This window comes from Marmota monax, unplaced genomic scaffold, assembly GCF_021218885.2.
Source record: "Marmota monax isolate L192 unplaced genomic scaffold, Marmota_monax_Labrador192_F-V1.1 WCK01_AAM20220418_F8-fsc00007, whole genome shotgun sequence".
Lineage (NCBI taxonomy): Eukaryota > Metazoa > Chordata > Mammalia > Rodentia > Sciuridae > Marmota > Marmota monax.
Window position 1 is genome coordinate 30,372,594 of NW_026692781.1, and position 22,043 is coordinate 30,394,636.

Here is a 22,043-nt window from a genome sequence, read left to right on the forward strand (position 1 = left end):
TTGGACCTTTCCTTCTCAAGCCCATTTCTCCTAGTTTCCATCTTTAAAAACTGGTATCTCCACTCACTTGTTGTTTGAGCGCTAAACTCTGGAGATTGGGGTGTGGGGTGGGGTGTGTGTATTTGTGATTTCCTATTCCTTAGCCCATCCATCTCTAAGACCTATCGGTTCTAACCCATTACTGATACAGACAAAAGCCACCATACCCTACTGCCTGGAAACTGTGAAGGGCTCTTAACTGACTCCTCAACTCCATTTTTCTCCTTCTCTGTGTCACATCATTTCACCATCTGCTGAAAACCTTTCCACAACTCGCCATTACACTCAGCAAAAAATCACACTACTTCCCTGGCTTTGGAGGCTCTGAGAGTTCTGTCTCCTGGCTACTGGTGTGTCCTCAGCCTGAGTCATTCTGCTCCTTTTTACCCAACTCTCGGGGCACATTCTCAGCTCATCCAATGCAGCCAGCCCTCTGTGTCTCAGGTCTCAGCATATGGAGTCCTCTCCCACACAGGCCCATTCTTAACCTGGCTAATGCTTATTTATTCTTTAGGTCTCAGCTCAAAGACTACTTCTGCTGGAAAATGGCCTCATTTGGCAGTGGTGGTGAAGTGGAATATCATTTTTTTTCCAATTCCAGAGTAAAACATTTTGCTTATGAAATTATGAAATATGCCCCCCAATACCATCCACAATCCCATCATTCATAAATATAGTCAACATTCTGGTGTGTGCTTTTACAAATCTTTTCTCTATGAACATAACATAAGTATCAGTTGCTGAGATGACCCAAAGTCCTGTACTTAATGAGAGACATTTACATATAATTCACATTAAGCCTACTTGTTTACATTAGAAAAATTTTTCCCCCTTGCATTGTCTCTAAGAGGTTGGGCAAACAGTTCTCCTGGTCACATCTTGCTTCAATTTCCTGCTTCCACTGCTGTTTTGATCTTCCTTGTGTCTTATCTGTTGTGTAAACTCAGATATGGGACACAGCCCTTTATCCTTGATCCCAAGATTCTTCTTGCTGGGGGTGGGGCTGGAAAATGTGGCAGAAGAGCACAGTCTTCCCTTAAAATATCTGTTTTCAAAACTCCTTTATCTGCTCCAAAGTGAGGGCACCTCACTATCCACTAGTGCAAGCTGCCACTGCATGGCCAGTCTCCCTCTCAACAAATGCCTCTTCTCACTCAGTCCTCCACCTGCCCCAGCGTTGGTAACTTTCCATGTGGGCAACAACTCAATGTGCTGTCTGTTCTTTTGGTTCTTTCCAGGCTATTTTCTGGAAGTTCTCAGTTTCCATGCTCAATCTTCTCAAGCATCTTTCCTAACAATGGTAATTTAGGCTGGGAGAAGCCTTGCCATTCCTCCACTGGGTAGATACAGTTCTCACCAGCTGCTGTTTTAAATGTCAGCCCACCCCCTTTGCATAAAGCAATGCTTTCCTCCCTCCCCCAGCTGGTATCATACAACCTATGCTGGTTTGAGAACTACTTTATTCAACAATCAGTGGGGAACATCGAGGCATAGGTATTGAGTTAAGTACATCATTTAATCAACTATGGTGGATTCCATTCCCTGCAAAGTTGTCAGAAATGCAGATTCTCAGGCTTTGTGACAGGTTCAATCCTTCAGTGTCTACATTTTGGTTCCTAGGACATTTATATATACATGAAGTTTTGAGATACACTAGAGTATGACCTTTCTATGACTTTAATAAGAACCAAATAGCATTTTTTTCAGTTGTAAAATCTATAAGACAATTCTGGACATTTATATAGCTATTTGTGCTGTGAAAGAGCCGGTTTTACTCCTTAAATGTGACTCAGATGTCAAAACACAAAATGCTTTGTGAGAATAAGGATATCTTCAAGGACTGTGCTACACCTTGGCTGAAGAAAATCATAGAATATGAATTTCACATTATAATTTTATGGGAAGTTAAAATAGCAATTTGGTGTTTGTAAAAATGATAAAAATCTTATTTTGTCTTTTCAAATAGAATGATTTTAAGATATATGTATATAAATACATATGTCTAAAATGCCTTTTGCTTTTGACTTATTAAAAGCATAGTTACCTTGGTATTTATCCAAAAGAACTCAAATCAGCATACTACCATAATATATGCACACCAATTTTATAACAGTGCAATTCACAAGAGCCAAGTATGGAACTAGCCCAGGTGCCCATCAATAGAAGAATGGGTAAAGAAAATATAGTAGATATACAAAATGGAGTTTTTACTCAACCATAAAGAAAAATGAAATTATGTTATTTACTGCTGTTAAATGGATGGAACTGAAGAACATTATGCTAAGTGAAATAAGCCAGACTCAGAAAGTCAAGGGTTAAAATGTTTCCTTTCACATGTGGAAGTCAGAGAGAGAGGGGGGCAGGTCAGGGGAAGAGCAGGAGAGAGTGAGAGAGAGTGAGAGAAATAGTAAAAGGAGGATCTCATGAAAATAGAAGGGAGACCCATAGAGTAGAGAAAGGATATCAAGTGGGAGGAAGGAGGTGAGGGTATGGGGAAGTCCTGGAGAAAGAAATCTGCTAAATTATGTTACGTCCATGTATAAATATACCTCAATGAATCCCATATACATATACATATATATGTACATATATAATTATAAGGCACTAGTTGAAATAATAAAAAAAAAAAAAATAGAAGGGAGGTCAGTAGAGTAAGTGGCCCCGGGGAAGGAGGTGGAGAGGAAAAGGGAAGGGACTAGGGGATGAGATTGATTAAATTATGTTATGTGTAGGTATGTATATGGCAGCAGAAAATAAGAAGAGAGACAAATAATTCCCACTACTATGTATAATGCACCCAAAATTTTAAAACAAAGATATCCAAAACAAAACAAAGCAAGAACATAATTACTCTAATTGGAGTCTTTGAAGAGTGACTACTGTGACTCATAGTAAGGATGGAATATACTTAATGGTCTAGGTCAAACTGAAAGCTGTGATATGGTTTAATCTGGAATCCCAAGTAAATATAGGAAAAATAAAACTCTACTCCTGGTGCTCATGTTGCAGGAGCCTATAGTGAGCAAATTGCTTTTTCATTGAAAACAAATCAAAGATTAACTTCCCAACATTACTTCTAATTTGTTTCTTTTTTAGAGTTCTTGGAAACTGTTGATTTAACTAGTGAGTTATTTGCTGTGCAGGAATAGCTGTGAGAAAATACCATTTTTTAAAACCCCTCCACTGAAAAGTCATCTAGCCCATTTTTTTTTTCTGCTCACATTTGCAGAGTTTCAGCTTCCCAGCTGGCAAAAGCATTAAGGCTGAGTATGTTTCCAATTAGAAGCAAGATTTTCCTGATGCACGGTCCAAGGTTACACAGTGGTCCACAGAGGATTTGTGGAGACCTTTTCCCTTTTGTCTTCTTATTTTCTGCTGCTGTTACACAGAGAGTTTGCAGAACTTTGGCTGCTGAACAAGATGTAAAAATTTCTGAAAAGTTAGTTCATTAGGAAGTAGCAATTGCATCTGAGCAAAGAGAATGCACCATTTCAGATGTGTTTCCTTGGAAATAACTTTCAGGAAGTCAGAGAGTTAAAATCCAGAAGGGCATTGTTTCACAAATGGAAGCTGTTTGTACATGTGCCAGTGGGAATTGTTTTAGAATGTTCATTTTAGGACAGAACAGAATGAAATAACATACTCTAAAATATTTCACTGAGTAATGCGCTTACATGTTTTCCAAAGTTTTGAAGGGAGGAGAGAAAAGCCAAAGTAAAGGTGAAAAGTGGCCCCTCAGCCAAGCCTTCATTTATTACATAAATTCCTCCTGAAAGGTTATGAGGATTGAAAAATATATTATAATATTGCACACAGGTATTACAAAAAGGTAGTCACCTTACACTTTGCCATCAGTCTATCAGACATATTCTTGAAAAAAATTATTCTGTTTTTATGTTATGACATATTGCATATCACTTTAAAATAAAGACCTGAGGCTTGCTATGAAAGCTCTTCTTACATCCTACAAGTTATCAAGAAGTAGTTGATACAGGCTGAGAATTCCTAATCCAAAACTTCATTCTCCAAAATCTGAAGCGTTTTGAGCACCAGCAGGACACCACAAGTGGAAAATTCCACACTTGACTTCTGCAAGGTGCAACTAAAGATATTATTATATGAAGTTCCCATCCAGCAAGATATATAAGGCATACACGAAACAAATGAATTTTATCTTTAGACTTAGGTCCTATCTCCAGGATATCTCATTATGTATATGCAAATATCCCCAAATTCAAAATTTCTCCAATCCAAAATTCTTCTGGTCCCAAGCATTTCCAGAAATGGAGGCCCAACCCCTACTGCACATATCAAAGGCACTTAACCTGAAATTAAAAAGAAACATAACTAGAAGGAGATAAGTATATTTACAAAATTCAATACCAAGGACATTTTCATAAATCACAATGTAAACAGTAGTAATTACTAGTTGTTTTCTATATGTACATGTCATGCAGGTCAAATAAGAAGTCTATCCACTTACACGATAAAGACATTATTTGGTAATATTCACAAAGACCAATTGATAATGGCATTTGTTGAAATAAAAAGAACAAGTTTTCAGAAATATTTCAATGTCTGTCTCAGTATTCAAGTTTAGATTTAGCAGAATCTGTATTTGTATCTAAGTTCCTTGTGATTCTAAAGTAATACTTACATGAAGAAATAGTTGGAAATCTGAGCTAATCCTACATGTGGACTTACAGGGGGACCCTCCCACTCTCTAGAATGTGGTCCTCTGTTCAATATCCATGTGTGTGTACCTCCTACATACCACAAATGGAATACTGATGGGCATTAGTTTTTTTTTTTATTGCTAATTGAACAGACTCAAAGTGGAACTCATTGGAACGAGAATCTAGACATTTTAGAAGATGCTTGCTTCATGTTGTCATTGCAAAATCAGTTATTATTAAAATGGCCTTCCCAATGGGAGGGGGGCTCTTGCTTTCTGGTCCCAGCCTCCACTCTCCTTTCAACTTGATTGTTACCTGCCTTCCAGCTGCTGTTCCACTTCCATTTTTGTCCCCTTGCAATCCATATTCATGTGACAGCCAGAATATTGTGTTTTTTGAAGTTCACCAGCATTTTTTAATCATAGTAAAATATTATTAACATAAAATTTACTGTTTTAACCATCTTAGAGGTACACGTCAGTGGCAGTGAGTACTTTCATATTGTTGCACTCCCATCACTATTATCCATTTTCAGAAATTTCCCATCTTCCAGACTGAAACTCTGATCACTAAATAGTTAATTCTCTGTTTCTTTCTCCCACCCCTGCACCTCTGTAAACACCATTCCACTTTACTACTGTGTATCTCTGAATTTCAACACACTGGATACCTCATGTAGGTGGAAACTTACTATACTTGGTTTTTTTGTGTGTGTGTCTGGCTTATTTCACTTAGCATAATGTCCTCAAGATTTATCCATGGTGTAGCATGCATCAAGATTTCCTTCCTTTTCAACACTGAATAATATTCCATTGTATGTAGAGACAACATTTTGTTTCTTTGTTCATCCATCAATGGACATGTAGGGTTGCTTCCACCCCTGGGCTGCTGTTGGGTGTGAAAATATCTCTTTGAGATACTGCTTTGGATTCTATTAGATAAATGCAGAGAAGTGGGACTGCTGGATCATATGGTAATACTATTTTTAATATTTTGAGGAACTGTCATACTGTTTTCCACAGCAGCTGTAGCGTTTCACATTCTCACCAGCAGTACACCAGGATTTCAGCTTCTCCGCATCCTTGCCAACATGTGCTACTTTTTTTTTTTTTTAATAATAGCTATTCCACTGGGTAACCAAGTAATATTTTGAAAACACAAATTTAAAAATGTGTCTTCCTGCTTGAAACTCTCCATGGTTTTTCATTACTCCTTCCAACAGCCATCAAACCTGTTCACATCTGATCCCTATTTGGTTTTATTTGCCCATTTGGGGCCTCTCCCTTGCCTAGCCCCTGATATCTTTTGACTTCCTAGGACACTCTGTACTCTATTACATTCCAAGACTTTTGTATTTGTTCTTTTCTGTGCCAGGACTGTCCTCTTCCTTCACTTTGCATGGATGGTTGCTTATGCCCTTTTGGGTCATATGACAGTTACTAAAGACCCCTTGTAAGGATACCTCCCCATCCCTTTTGTTATTCTCTGAATCTTGTTCATTTTCTCTGTAGCATCTACCTATAATGAGTTCATTTCTTCCTTGCTTCCTGCTTGCTTTCAACAGAATATAAACTTAATGGAGGGCAAAACCAGTTGCCTTCTCATAGCCAGGTAGGATTGTAATAAATGCTCAATGATTTTGGAATTAAGTCACACAAGTTAGTAACCAAATTGCAAAAAGGTCATGAAATTCCACTATGTATTGGAAACTTTTCCCTCTAAAAATAGAACCTGTTCAATTTCTTTGATTTATCAAAAGAAAAGCATTTCAGAGAATAAATTTGTTGCCTAAAATCTTGTAAACTTTTTTCTTTTAATATATGTGTGTTTAGTATTAAGTAAACTACATAGTTGAATATTTATATTGCTAGACTCAAAATTGCTAAACAATTGTAGCAAGATTGGCTTCTTCCTAAAACTAAGCTGTTAAAATTATTTCTATTTTTAAAAGATATATATTAAAAGGTGACAAAGCACAATACCATTTAATTCAAGCATTTTTACGCCACCAAGTAAAGGATTAAGTTATCACTTTTTTAGTTTTCTTGCAGTGCTGGTGCTGGGGATTGAACCTAGGACCTAGCTAGCATATACTAGGCAGGTGCTCTACCTCTGAGCTCCACCCCAAACCCCTAGGCTATCACTTTTATCTGAAATCAAGCCTATTTTATCCCAGTGTTCTACAATAACTATGAAAACATCAAATAATTTACCAAAGAAATGTTTTTAAAGCAGTTTTAAGAGTATGTGGGAGGGAAACTGAGAAGTTTTAATCTTTACTCATTTTAATTTCATATTACTCATCTTGGGGTGGGAGGCTAGGAATACCAGTTTCAGTTATAGAGTTTACACATTAAAAGAGTAAATGAATTGCCTGGGATTCATTGAGTAAAAATGTTTCCTATACTGACAATTTGAAAACTCTCTCTCTGAACATTTACCTACCAGCATCTAGATGTGAAGATTTTATTAATCCTGCTTAATGTTTAGGAGTCCTTTAGTCTGGAAACTTCTCCCTTCTCACTGCTATCATGTATTTTATCCTCTTCTTTGACTTCTTTTGACAGTTCATTTCACTTTTTTTCCACACATTTTCTTTTTTTAAACCTGTCTTTTCTGTTATTTGTTACACATCGTTTTAAACAGACATCCCCTATTATTTCTAAATCAGTTGTTCTCAGATTTCAGCATGAATTAGAATCATGGATGGGGAACTTGCTAGAAAATTGTTGGGTTTCACCCTCAGAGTTTCTGATTCAGTAGTTCCTGGGGTATAGTCCAAAACATTGAGTTTCTAACAAGTTCTCTGGTGATTTTGATGCTACTGGGATGCGGACCACAAGTATGGCTAAGGATCTATACCACATGTCTAACTAACTCCCAGGTGATGTTGAAGCTACTGGTCTTTGGGCCATCCTCTGAGTAGCAAGAATCTAGAACAGTGATTCCCAAATTCTGAATCTTGGACCAATAGCATCAAAATTACCTGAGAATTTTTAATTATAAATGCAATTCCTTAAACCCCATCTAAAACCTACTAAATTAGAATCTGCATTTTCACAAGATTATCAGGTGGCCAGTAAGTAAAATCAAGTTGAGAACCCCTGTTCTAGATCACATGGTTGCCATTATGCTGATTTTATTGTATAGCCCCTTGATTAAATTCATGTTTTAGATAATATTTTATACATTATTTAAAGACCTTTAATGACTTTTAAAAATCGTAATCTTGATTATGAATATATTTTCTCAAAATATTCTGAAGTTTCTTATTATGAACTTGAATTTTTTTTGTCTCTTAAATTATTTATGCTCCTTCCAGTTTTCCTTGTTCAGATTGTTAATCTTGTTTCTTGTATTTGTTATCTCTCCTGTGGTAACAAATGATCCCAGAAATTGCTATGGATCATAAGAACAAAAGTGTGTTTCTTGTTTATCTTCTATGTTGATTGAAGTTCAAGGATGGTTCTACTCTTCTCCATGTGTCTTTTATCCTAGGAGACTGAAGGAGGAATCTTAATATGGACAATTCCTTTCTTTAGGCTGAAGAAAAAGAGAAAGAGGGTTGACAGAAACACACACGAGCTCTTAGGAATTGTACTTGGTTATGGGGCTCATCACATCTGTTCACATGCTATGCCAAAGCAAGTTGTAAGGGTAAGCCCAATGCCAAGAACATAGGAAGCACATCTTTTTGCAGGAGGTACAAGTCACAGGTCCATGACATATGTTACAGGGAGGGGAATCCTGTTACAGGAAGGGGAAGTAAATAATGTCCTTCAGTTATATTATATGATGTTGGTCTTCTTCAAAGACCTGAATATATATAACCAACCTATATTGGAATGAATTTCCTCCGAAGTGGTACATATCTGTTTTTCTTGCAGACTTATCCCTAGAATACCTAGAATGAGAGGAATACTATTTATTGCTATGAGAAGGAGTGGTGTGTTTCCATCAGCTGAATTCTCTGTACACTGCCTGTGTATGAAGCAGGCAGGTGCCTCTTGCTAACAACTCCTGGGGTGGTTTATGCTCGTTATTCCCGCAGGATTGTCTCATTAGAAGGAAGCATATGGGAGGTAGAGTAGAAGGAGAAGGAAGCATCCTTAGACCAAAGGATATTGGTCTAAAAGCTTGTAACATGCTTGAACTTTGTTGCAATCAAATTCCACCGTGGAAGTAGTGGTGTGGGTGTTATAGAGGGTCCTTCAGCCCAGGTTTGGGGTTTAGGTATTTTCTCCAGCACTGTAGGAAGCCAGTGGAGGATTCTAAACAGGGAAGCATCAGAATCTGATGAAAAACCTCTTCCTCTTGGAAATGATGAACAATTTAATAAAAAAGAATATTTGTTATATACATCATTTGTTATGAAGAATGTTAAAATGGGAGCACTTAGAGGCTATTTTGACCCAATCTAAGGAATTTTTTAAATCAATCAGGGTCCAATCATCTGACTAAAGTTATTTAAACAAAGGGAATCAAATATAAAGAATTGTTGTCTATTCCCAGCACTTAAAAAAAAAATGTTAGGCACTTGTGGAGTTGTCAGCTGGTGAGTGAAGGGTGAAGAGGAAATACTGGGGTGTTATGGAAACAGCAGCCATGGGAAGCAGCTCCAGGGCTCAAGCTTGGGAGCAGAGAAAAAGTTGAGATTGTTGACACTTAGAAGCTTACAGGAGGGACCCATTAATCTGAGACCCAGAACTCTGAGGAGGGACCTGCATGGCTGATGACGTTACCAAGCCTTAAATTTCTCTGGGGGGCCTCTCTGGTGTATTTCCTGCCACACCCCTCAGGATTAACCACTGTCCTGACTTGATTCCCATGAATTTCTTAAGGTTTTACCACACATGTATGTAGCCAAACATTATGTTGTTTAGTATTTTCTGGTTTTAACTACTAAGAATAGTATCTTCTAAATATTTTCTTCTAAAAGTTTCATAGTTTTGGCTCTTCTTTTAGGCATAGGATCCATCTTGGGTTGATTGTTTAAATCTCAGGAGGTTTATGTTTCCCACAGTGGCCCTGCTCTGGGCAGGCTCAGAACAGACACTGAGAACTGGGTAACTGTCAGCAACCATGAAAGAGGGATGCTGACATCCTCTCTGGATGACAGTGGGGACAGCTGACCAGCCCCACCAGCTCCTAATGATGAATGGACAGTGTGTACTCTGGCACTGGCCTGGGTTGACTCTTGTTTTTCTCAGAAGTCTTTCTTTTGAGTGGCTTGTCATGGTTGATTTATATGTCATTTTGGTTAGGCCACAGTAGCCAGATATTTGGTCAAACATTAGATGTTTCAATGAGGGTGTGTTTTATATGAGATTAAGATTTCAATCAACAGACTTTGAGAAGAGCACATTACCCTCCATAATGGGCATGAGCCTTGGAGATCAGTTGAAGCCTTTCGATAGACAGACCTCCCCTATGGAAGGAAGAATTTTGTCTGAGGCTGCCTTTGACTCCAGGTGCAGTCTCAAATCTTCCCGGGGTCTCCAGCCTGCGGGTTTTGAACCTCCAACCTCCATCATCTCACAAGCCCATTTCTTACAATTCCTCAGTACGTTCAGGTGGTTCTCAACTTACCCAGGTTAATGTCCCAATAAACCCATCATAAGTTGAAAATATCATAAACCAGAAATGCAGGTTATAACCCCAGTATACTAAACATCATAACTTAGCTTGCCAAACACCTCAGCTTCACACAGTATACTGGAGAGTAGGTACTGCCTTTCATCTTGGTAACTGTATGGCTTGACGCTGTTGCCCAGAATCACAGGAGAACCACAGTGCATAATACTAGCCGAGGAAACCATCAAAATTCATAACTTAAAGTATACTTTCTACTGAATGCTTGTTGTTTTCACACTGTCATAAAGTCAAAAAACTAAGTTGAAGGCCATCTGAATGCACAGCCCATTGGTCCTGCTTCCCTGGAGAACTCGGGATAATGCCTGGTCTTTTTGTGGAGTTTTGGGAGATGGGAAAGCTTGACCTTCAAAGCGGTTACTAGGCTCTCTGTTGGGTTCCTTAGGAGGTGGTGTGTCTGACTGGATCAGCAGAGGGGACAGTGGGGTGATATCTGCTGGATGCTTGTCCAGGGTTCTACAATCAAGGAAGAAAGGAGGATGCATACTGGTGAGATTGAAAATGGAAAATGACCTGCCTAGCGGGTCCCGTCCCTTCTCTGAATTCTTTACCTAAAGTAGGAGGAAGCAATAGGTGTTCTTCTGCTATGTGAGACACAAGCTTTTCAAGGGTTATGTTCCTACAGTGTGCCAGGCTCTGCAGGAACTATGGGATGGAATAATTTTAGCTACTTGAAGAAATGTCCCCTTTTTTGTTCTCTTTATGGACACATACTGCTTTCCCAGCATCTTGATCTTGACTTCAATGGGCGGTTGCTCCCTGTGTGGGGTGGGGGCAGGGCAGGTCCTGGACTCACAAGTGTTTCCTGACAAAGAGACCCAAGCAGTTGTGCTAAGCTCTGCCGTCCTGGGCCCCCTAAGAATGATAGAAATGTCTTCGCTTATTTGTGAATTGCCCTCTCCTTGCATACTTAGATGACAAGCATTAGCAATATTTTTTGCAAGGGTTGTCCAAATCCCTGGGCTTAATAGAAGAATCTGTAAAGTCCACGCTCTGGGGGCTTACCAAGGAGGTGCTTGTCCAGAAAACACATGGCTCTCATCATATGCTCAGGGAGGCTAAGGCTGAGCCAGTTTTGTGGTCTGTGTTCTGGACAATCAGTGGATAAAACAGAAGATCAGAGACTACTAAGTCATCTTTGTGGCTGAACATTGCTATCGACAATCCTTTAAAGTCTTAAGCCATGATTCTTCAAGTCCTTTGTAGAGCTGGAAAGCAAAACCAAAAAACTTTAGGGCATCTTGCATGGAGGAAAAAGTAATTTAAAACATTTAACTAGGTAAATACTTACTTTTTGATGTTGTAGATTGAAAAAATATTTTCTCCATGGATGTTGACCATACTAACCCCGGCTTTAGAGTTAATGCCTGAAAAGAGAAGATACATTTGTCCAGGGGTAATTCAGACCCCCAAGGCTGTGAATAAAAAAGCAAACTGCAAAAGAAAAGACAGCCTGGATGTGTATCCACACATCTTGATAACTACACTTGATTTATAAATGGCAGTATCAAATCTTTAGAATTTTATAAGTATTCTTCCATGATATAACTCATTTCCTCTCTAAGGGTACTGTTACAGATGGTGTGTGTGCAATATTTTAACAATTTATCCACAGTCATTTAAAGATATACAATAACATTTATGCACATTATAATATTTAGCAAGATGGGAAAAACAAAGCTTGTCTTTAATGATATTCAGAAATACTCCAAGCAGAAAAACCCTGCACATTCTTTTTTTCTATACATTTATAAGTCACTGCAAGAAGATAATTAATTCCCCTGTTAGTAGTATTTTTAAATGAATCATACTCCAGTCAAGGGGGGCTCCAGGCCTCTACTTGTGCTATTTCAGATAAAAGTCTTAAGAGCCCCAGTGAGCTAAGCTTGTCACCCATCCCTCTGGGTGACATTCACAAGGAGAGTCTCTACCTGCATGAGATGTGGCTGGGGTGACTTGCAGGGAGATCAGAGGACACACACAGCTGATCAAAGGAGGCACATAGTGTATTTCTTCTCTCAGAGATAAAAGTGACTTTTTGGGCCACAGTTAAGGGTACGGGGACTTCCTTGAAAGACAGAAATGACTTTGAGTCCTGGAAACCTGGAATCAGGATAGACAGAGGAAACAGGTAATGGTATGAAGACATTGCTTTTCTTTCCTTCCTTTTCCTTCTCTTTTCCCTCCCTCTTTTCTTTCCTTCCCTCTTCTTTTCTTTCTTTTTTTTTTTGTGTGTCTCTCTCTCCCCACTTACAGTTTGTAGTTACATTTAAAAATTAAAATACTAATTTATCAACAAATTTAACTTAATCCAATATACCCAAAATAGAATCATGTGAATATATGATAAATATAAAAATGACTATTGAGATGCATTTCAGTTTTTGGTGCTGGGGGACTAAGCTTTTCACATTGTGTGTATTTCACGGCACACCTCAATTTGGATGAGCCACATTTCCAGTGCTCAGCGGTTCACGTAGCTCATGCCGCTTTCCTGGACAGTTCATGCCTGAGGCAAGAAATGCACAGCATTGGCAATGCTGTGGTTGATCGCAGTTTGGGGAGAACTATTTAGGAGGCTCTGATAAGAAACGTTGTTCAGTCCTGGCATATAAGTGCCTTGATCTGTATTGTATCTTTATTTATATCTTTCAGGATATCTCAATCCCACACAGCAATGATTATATCAAGAAAAATTTCCTTCCAGGAGCCCACGGAGGAATTTGCCAGGTCTAGGGTCCCCAAATTCCACTGGATTGAGATGGACACAGGGAAAATGGCTTTCTGAGGTTTCATAGTCTGGCGCACACAGATGGTGTCATCTTCATCTTCTAATGAAGACAGATGGTGTGTCAAGGGGCTCTGAGAGAATCATGCCATGTAGTAGAAATCACTGTCTAAAACCCTAAGATGCCTAAAGCCACATAAAGGTAGAGGTGGAGTTAACAAAGGATAAAGCACTTGAGTGAGAGGAAATAGAGAAGATGCATGGGACAATATTGCAAGTGGCAAATAAAGCTTTGGGGTGGTCATGCTTTTAAATATGGCCAGTTTGGGACCTAGAAGACCTCCAGATTTCTACCTTCACAGTTCTCCAAACTTGAAATTCTTGATACACTGTTAGGGATTTCTGAGGCTGCAGAGACCAGGAATTTGAGATGTGTGGCTGATTCACCTGCTAGCATGACAATCTTCTGCCCTATTCCCTAGAGAGCAGCCAGCATGAATTTATGAAGACATTTATCAGGTTAACTTGTTTACAAACAAACAAACAAACAAAAAAACATGCAGAAGAAAGACATGTGCTCAGGAATCTCAGCTTCACAAAGAACTCACAGGATGGACCCTGCCAGGTTGCTCTGTCTGGCCCTGTACTTCTTCCTGCAGCCAGTTGGTTTCTCAGATACTCTATGCTGCTTCCACCTGAGGACATTTGCACCTATTTGTAGTTTGATAGTTAAGAGGCTGATCCAGGAACCAGTGAGCTGGGCTCTGCTGCTGCAGGGTGCAGACACACTGCACCTCCATCCTCTTACCTGTGGCAAGGTGATACTATTAGCATCTCTGTTTCCTGGAGCAGTGAGGAAGATTAAATGATGAAGCAAATTAATTAATGTGTATGAATGCTGAAAATAGTGCCTTGTATTGAAAAAGTGAAAAGAGAAAAAATGGGCTTGTTGCAAACTTGTGTAGAGGTAAAATGTGTTCTGACACAAGACCATTGTTGATTGATGCTGCTTAGTGAGATCAATCAATGTTTCCTGCAGCAATGTGGATGATTGATGGTGGGGAGGGGCCTAGGGTACTGTGTGCAATGAGGTATATGCACTGTAGCTTTTTCTAAAACCTAAAACTTCCAACCTGGAACTACCTTTCTCCAAGGGTCTTATATGTGGGATTATGAGTGGGACACCATTCTTCAAAGTTCAGCTTGCCATTCACCTGTGCAGAGTGGCCTTCTGCGCTCCTCCCCAGGCAGCTCCCTCCTTTGGCAGGACCTTTGATTTCCTGACTCTATTTACTTCTCCTCATCAAACTTCCCCCTATCTGAAATTATCTTATTTGACTTCTGGTTTTAATAACCATTTGTTTCCTAAAAGGTTCAATAATCACATCTCCAGTGAGGACTTCACTCACCCTTGAACTGCATATTGTCTGTACAAGTGATAACCTGAAGTTCCAAAATGGAACTTCTGAGGCCTCTCTGCTGCTCCTCACATACTTTTCCCATTTCCATGTCAAGGTCAGTGGTGGCTCCAGCCTTTCAGAAACATAGTCTTCCTTGTCTTCCTCTCTCTTCTACCCACATGTATTTCCCATCAAATACTCAAAAGTCCATGGGAGGTCTGACCCCCTCAGGGTACTTCTGCCATTTCTGGTCTAGTGCAAGTCACCTTGGCTTCTTGGCTGGATTCCCAGGCCCTTCCCAGTAGCTTCTGTGGCAGCCTCCTTGGTTCCCTGGCCTCAGCACCTGTGCTCTCACAGCTCATCTCCTGCAGACTCACTGGCCGACCGCTCTCTTTCTCTCCACCTAGTTTTCTCCCTCTGGGCTCACTCTCTCATGTTTTCAAATACTTAACCCAGTAATCATATCCTATTCAGAGGGTCTTACCTGCCTGCTCATTAACATTTCAAATTTTTGCCATTCTTATATGTCCTATACCATTCTCTACCTAGTGTCCTCATGACATGTAATGCTTTCTAACTACCCCCTGGACCTCCCTGGATGCATCACACCATACTTTTATGGCCACTGGAAGTCCCCAGGAAGATTACCTGGCACCCACCACATTCCGGAGAGCCACAGAAGGGGGGAGGGTTTGAGTAGCCTGAGAGCAGGCTCCCTGAGCTCTGCCACCATCTTGGCAGACAGCAAGGTGTGTTCCTCCATGAGCAGTGAGGCCCTCTGAAGTAACCACCCTGTTCCCTCATGTCTGCTGAGGCAAAACTGGACACAGTTGTGCTTTTGATGAAGCCATACTCAGCTTGGTAACCATCCCTGTGTGTTTTCTCCTTGGCCCACTTCACCCCACTCCCTTATTCCTGCCATAAGCTCTTCTTCAAGTTCTATATTTTAAGGAACCCAGTGTAAATCACAAACATAGATGTGAATTCTTATCCTTGCTCGTTTCTATTTACTCTCCTAGTATGTAAACCAAGTCTATGTGTTTCATCCAGTTCTATGTCCTCAGAGCCTGGAATAATGTCTGGTACATTGAAGGTGTTCAATTAGTTGACTACCCTGATGGTTTAGCTGAATGTTATCTTGTCTGTCCCAATAGAACTTACCTTCTATGAATCAAGGACGTTGCCATCTTTCTCAATATTGTTTCTCCAGCTATTATAATAATTGTGGAGTATTTTAGTTTTCCATAGGTATTTTAAAATAAATATATGAATGAAACCAGGATAAAGCAATACATAGAATGTTATTGAGGGACACATAGTCATTGAAAATTGGAGACATATCCATGGAAGTTTCTAGAAATTCCAGAAACTGGGACAACTCAATCAGAGGGGTTGATTATTATACTTGAATTTATAAGATTATACTTGACTCTATTATACTTGAATATACAAGATTATTATACTTGAATGGGGATGGCTTCATCAGAACTTTCATAAAATCTTTGGTATGTTTTTATACAAACATTTCAAAATTAAATTTCAATGATCTTGGACAAGAGGAACAAGATGTAGCACCTGGTGGCCCATGCACCCTCAAATGCAATGGCCCAGTGTGATTGTACCTGGTGTCCCATCCAAGGTCTACATATCTCGCCTCCATGCACTTGATATGCCTACATCTTCCCAGAACACATGCCCCTTAGAGCATTCTCTTGACATAACCCACCCTGCTTCACCTGATTCTAAGGTGCGCCTTGATATGAGTTTAGTTCATATTAGTTCTACATGAGGGTTTATTTATTTTCCCCTTTTCAACCCATTCAAATCAATAACTTTTATCAAATTGAGATCCTATGTGCCAGGTACTGTTAGGCTTTTGTGATGTCTGTCAGTCAGGGCACCCATAGAAAACAAAAGGCACAATTGAACTGAGATAATTCAAGGAGAGTTTACAAATCAGGGGACTGCTTATAAAGGTGTGGGGGACTATGAAGTCTCGTGGGCTGATGCAGTGGCTGGAACCAGTAGTCATCCCTCCCCTGAATGCTCTTCCCAGGCCAAGACTACTACCAATCAGGATATTTCAAAGTTATAACTCCGGCTGACATTGTTGATAAAATTTGCTTTACTTTCTACTACAACAAATGGGATACTTATGTAATGACCTTGAAGGTCAAGTCTGCATATAAAATCACGGACCATGGTACCAGAGCCAGGTGATGAGGCTCTGGTGATGGGCCTCCCAAGGCCAGAGAGAAGGAAGCACAGAGTGAGACTGGAGGAGCAAAGCCAGGGTACCAGGTACAGGATTCCTCAGTGAGCAAACAGACCCTGTCCCTGACCTCACCCACAGTGAGTGCTTTCACCAGCACAGAAAAGAAGCCTGGGAGGTGCCCATGGTCTGACTGTGACTGGGCCTTAGGGAAAGCCCCAAGAGGATCCTGTAATCTGCCCATCCTTTGACCTCTATGCCTTGCAATAACTGAGCTTTCCAAGTTCCTGGATAAAGAGAGAGAGGCAGAAGGAGCCATCTACAGTTGTTAATGGATGTTGTCATTTAGTAAGGTCCCGGAAACAGGGATTTATAGGACTGGTGTTATCATTCATTTCCCAAACCTTTGTTACCACTGAGATTCTGTTTGTGTTTGAGTTTTCCAATGTGACATTTAAAGTGTCTCTTACCTGGTCTCTGTAAGATTTTTCTTTTGGTCACTGGAAGCAGTCTCATTTATAGAAGGCTAAGGTGAGGAGAGCAAGAAACTTGTCTTGAGTGACAAAAACTCAGTACAGTAACCAAGACAAATGAAATTTTTTATGTAGTATTAAAAAAAAAGTCAAAATGAATGGAAAAAATACATGATAGCAATAGCAAAATTTTAAATAAAGACATTTTCAGTATACCAGAGTTAAAACAGCAGAACGTTTATGTTGCCATTAACAGTAAAACTCATATAGATTTCTTGTAATCAGTGACAAAAGAAGGGCATGTAGTGAAAAACACCAGCCAAGGTTGTGGTAACTATTTATGGTGGGCTTAATTGAGCAGCCTCAGTTGGAACAGCTGGCCTGGGGCTCTGCTTTGGGGGATGATTCTGCAATGGGTTCGTTCTGCCATCTAGTGGTCATATTTCGATACAAGCCATTCTCTATTCCGGAGTCTCTTTTGAGGGGAAAGGAGATTAAACATGAAAAGATACAGGGCAAGGAAATAAACAATTATTAAAAATTCTCCTGGCCAAAAAAGTTTTGGAGTTATGCCCAAATCCAACTAATTGTTTTATATTTAATGTTTCCCTTCATTAAATGTGAATTGGACTCCTATGTTCAAGGAACTGTGCCGGATGCTGTGTATGGAATGGTGAATAAGCGTGACAAGGTCTCTGTCTCCACAGAGCTTTAAGAGAGCCTGGGCAGGAGGGACTATACAATTCTCATACCATCCCATTTTGTTACACAACAAGCAAGAACCCTGGAGAGAGCTGGAGAGAGAAAGTGATTTGTAAAAGTCATTTCTTTGGTGACAGATCACAGACATAGGGTCCATTTGTGTACATTTTCCATTGATACTGTCGTCTTTCTCACCTGAGAGAAAACTTGTCCTTACAGTGCTGATGCAAGTGTCTTGAAGCCAATCCTCTTAATATTGGCTCTGGAGGAAACATTTAGGGCATATTTCAGATATGGGTTAGGGAAGGAATTCCACTGCCCTCTGTCAGGACTGACTTCTGTCTGACTTAAATCAATTGATCCTGCCAAGAAATTCCATGAGTGCTGAATATGAGGATGATACCCAATTTAAGAGTCATCTTTGTTTTACCTGATTTTTAAACTAACACGGTGGGGGAGGGGTGAGGGGAGCAATGACTTACCCCTTGTACTTGGCCAACAACTGTCTCATTCTCTTCCTTTTAAACTGAACTGTTTCCTACTCTGAATCTCAAAAAAGACCAAGGCATCAGGGATGTTACTAATCCCTCCTCCTGCTGATCTCTTACAGCTTCATTTTTCTACATGCAGGGCACTGGATGCTCAACAACAATACTGCTTATGTTGATAAAAACAGCAAAATCTGATGAGGCACAAAGTGGCATATATATTTAATATGTACTGCATCCAGTTTATTATGAATAATATCAAATATGTATTTGGTTTCCAGTGAGCCCCAAAATATCCATTACCCAATTTATGAAAATTTTAGCATTGCTCATTTAGTAAGATTCTATGATATTTAATTCATTTTGCTTGTTTTTTTCCTTTTTTAAACTAAAGATTTAAACAAATCCCAGATATTTCATTTTTATAAACATTATTAGGAACTCCTTAAAAAACTGGAGACATACACCCCCCACCCCCACACACATATTGGGGCAGGGGTGGCTCACATGTTTATGAAAACTGACAAGTTCTAAGATCTGGCAAGGTAGGAACCCAGGGAGTTGATGTGTAGTTCCATTCTGAAAGCTATAGATGAGATGATTTTTTTCAATTCAAGTCTGAAGGCAGGAAAAGAACAATGCTCTAACTTGAGCAGTTAGGCAGGTGGGTTTCCCGGCTACTAGCTGAGGCTCAAGTCTTCACCTGATTGGGTAGGGCCCAATGGAAGGAGGGAAAGTGGTTTTACTTGGTCTACAATATGAGTTAATTTCATTAAAAAAAAAATCCACCCCTATAGACACACCCAGAATAATGTGTGACCTAATATCTGGGCATCCTATGGACTAGTTAGATTGGGACTATCACAGAGGTGACCGCCAAATTCTCCATGTACAGGTGTTTCCCTGTAGGGATGAGTGAGGACTCTGTGGGGTGGCTGTGTGACTATCTACCTCTGCAAAAATGTTTTCCCAATGCAGCTGTAGATTTTTAAACTGCTAAAAGGTGCTAGAAACTGTGTAAGATAATTAAAAAGATGGTGGTAATTTCCTTTGATGTCAAGAACCTCCTACAAAGCTGAGTTCAAGGTCAAGGTGCAGATGAAAAAGCTAAAGGTCAGAAGTGTATATGGAACTGATGGGGAGTGACAGTCTAGTGCCAGGCATGAGCAGGTCTCTCTGGACTGGTAGCACATGCTCAGGTAAATCCAGAGCCAGGAAAACATTAGGGGAATTCTTAATTTCCTCATCTGGTTTTCAGTAAAGGGAAGGAAACCAGGGCATCCTAAGGAGAAGGTAGGATCAGGTGGTTACCAGCCTTAGCGGGAGCTCTATATTATAGGTGCAGATCTCTTTTTAGCTTGGAAAACTCTGGGACAGTCCCTGGAGAGAGGGACATCTAGTTTTATGGTGAGAGCATGGCAAAGCTGGGTCCTGGGCTTCTGCCCTCTATGTGGAGACTGGAGGGTGGTGCAGATCATGTGGCAGGGACACAGGGGCCAGGTACCACTTCTCATCCTGTTCAAATTGCTCATCAGGTCTGGAGTGGACCAACAGTGTAAGCTTGCCTTTGCTGAGGAAAGAACTCCTCTTTATAACAGAAAGAACCTCCCCCCGGTTTTCTTCCTTCCAAATAAAGCTTTGCTGTTGTTATTTTTTTAAGACATCACATAAGATCTTTAATCGATGTCACACATACATCACTTTATGATCTTCCAAATGCTTACTTCATCTTAGATGTTTATGTATCCCTTTTCTTTCTAGTGACTTCACTTCTACTACTATGTCCCCTGTGTTACATTTTATAGCATTTTAATGATACCTTTAAAGGAGAAATCCCATCCTCTTTCATTTTATTCTTGCAGTAATACAAACATATTGTTGCAGTTTATTTTCTGTAAGCTAAGACAAAGGAAAGCAAAATAACTCACTGAAAATTCCACAGCACCAGCTCCATTTCCTAAACACTGGCCCTCTGAGAGGGATTGTTGAGTAGAGGACGGGAGCCACAGCAGTGTTACTGGGGGCATCTTCATACTTCATTGCTGCAGCTTCACAGGCTAGTGCCCCTTACTTAGGGGGAGGAGGACTCAGTTATCTAAACAGTGTCTATTTCATGTAGACACTTTGACAAATTTGTTTACCCTTCTCTCCTTAAAAAAAAAATCCCAAAGTCCTTGCTCTGTCCTTCCCTATTTCTTGCTCTAAAAGGTATCAATTTGGGAAGTCCTGGAAATAGAATCAGTGGGAAGAGCTATTCCAGGCTAACTGGTACATAAGCTCTGATGCATGAGGTGTTCAAGCCAATTTACATAAGACTTTACTTGGGACTGAATTAAAATTATCAAAATAAGTTATATTTAATAAAATGTAAAAATGATGACAACTGCACATAAGTTTTAGAATAAAGAAGAAGGAATAGATCCATCTCCATAGATGCCTTTGAGTATGGAAAGATATGTTGTTAGTCAGCTTTCCACTGCTGTGACAGAATACCTGAGAAAAATAACTTAAAGGAGAAAAAAGTTGTTTTGGCTCACAGTTTCAGAGGTTTTAGTCCATGGTCAGTTGGTCCCATCAGTGTGGGCCTGTGGTGAGGCAGAACACTATGGTGGACAGCATGTGGCAGAGCAGAGCTGCTCATCTCATGGCATCTAAGAAGGAGGGAGGGAGAGAGGAAAGAGAGGGCCAGGGATACCTTTTTAGGTATGGCCCCATGGACCCACTTCCTCCAACTGCAAACCATCTCTAAGTTTCCACCACCTCCCAACCTGTCACCATTTGGGGACCAAACTTTTAACACATGAGCTATGGGCGAAGACATTCCAGATTCATACTAAAACAGAGTTTATGATAACTTTGGATAATAGTTTATTCACCTTCACTTGTCAGAAATTTTTTAGTATTTAAAAAATTAAACAATTGTATTAAATATTCACATACTATTTACAAACTTCCTTTTAAAAATAAACCCCCCCCACCATTTCAATAATATTCATCTACTTAAGCACTCTAAGCAATTAAAAACATAACTTTAATGGTATTATTATTAAAGGCTGGGCATGGTGGAACACACCTGTAATCCCAATGACTTGGGAGGCTGAAGCAGGAGAATTGTAAATTTGAGGTGAGCTTCAGCAACAGTAAGGCCCTAAGCAACCGAGTGAGACCCTATCTCAAAATAAAAAATAAAATAGGGCTGGGGAAGTAGCTCAGTGGTAAAGCATAACTGGGTTAACTACCTAGTATCCACCTCCCAGTAGTACATTAAAAATTTTAAAATCAGACAAAAACATAACCTTTCAGGTTTACAAAACTGCTCAACATAGGACTAGAACAATGGAAGTGGGGTATGGTGGTGCGTGTCTGTAAACTCAGTGACTTACTTGGGCCTGAGGCAGGAGGATGGCAAGTTTGAGGCCAGCTTCAGCAACTTGTGAATCTGTGTCTCATAATTTTAAAAGGAGGCTGGAGATGTTGTTCAGTGGAAGAATGCCTCTGGGTTCAATCCCCAGTTAAAAACAAAGACAGTGGAATGCAATGGTCATCATTACCCTAATATATGTATGAAGACACAAAGGATGTGACATTTTGTGTACAGCCAGAAATATAAAAAATTGTGCTCTATATGTGTAATATGAATTGTAAAGCATTCTGTTGTCATATATAACAAATT

The 22,043-nt window shown here is 39.8% G+C and overlaps 1 long non-coding RNA gene across 1 annotated transcript in view; it reads right to left on the bottom strand.

The window, feature by feature from the left end:
- Nucleotides 1-1,532: 1,532 nt before the first annotated feature.
- The window catches only part of LOC131424283 (uncharacterized), a 157,615-nt gene continuing 137,104 nt past the window's right edge, over nt 1,533-22,043 (bottom strand). Inside the window, exons 3-6 of the long non-coding RNA XR_009227050.1 lie at nt 12,299-12,470; nt 11,659-11,734; nt 11,373-11,575; nt 1,533-8,258 (exon numbers count right to left, since the gene is read on the bottom strand). This is a non-coding gene — a long non-coding RNA (uncharacterized LOC131424283). The remainder of the gene's footprint in view (nt 8,259-11,372; nt 11,576-11,658; nt 11,735-12,298; nt 12,471-22,043) is intronic.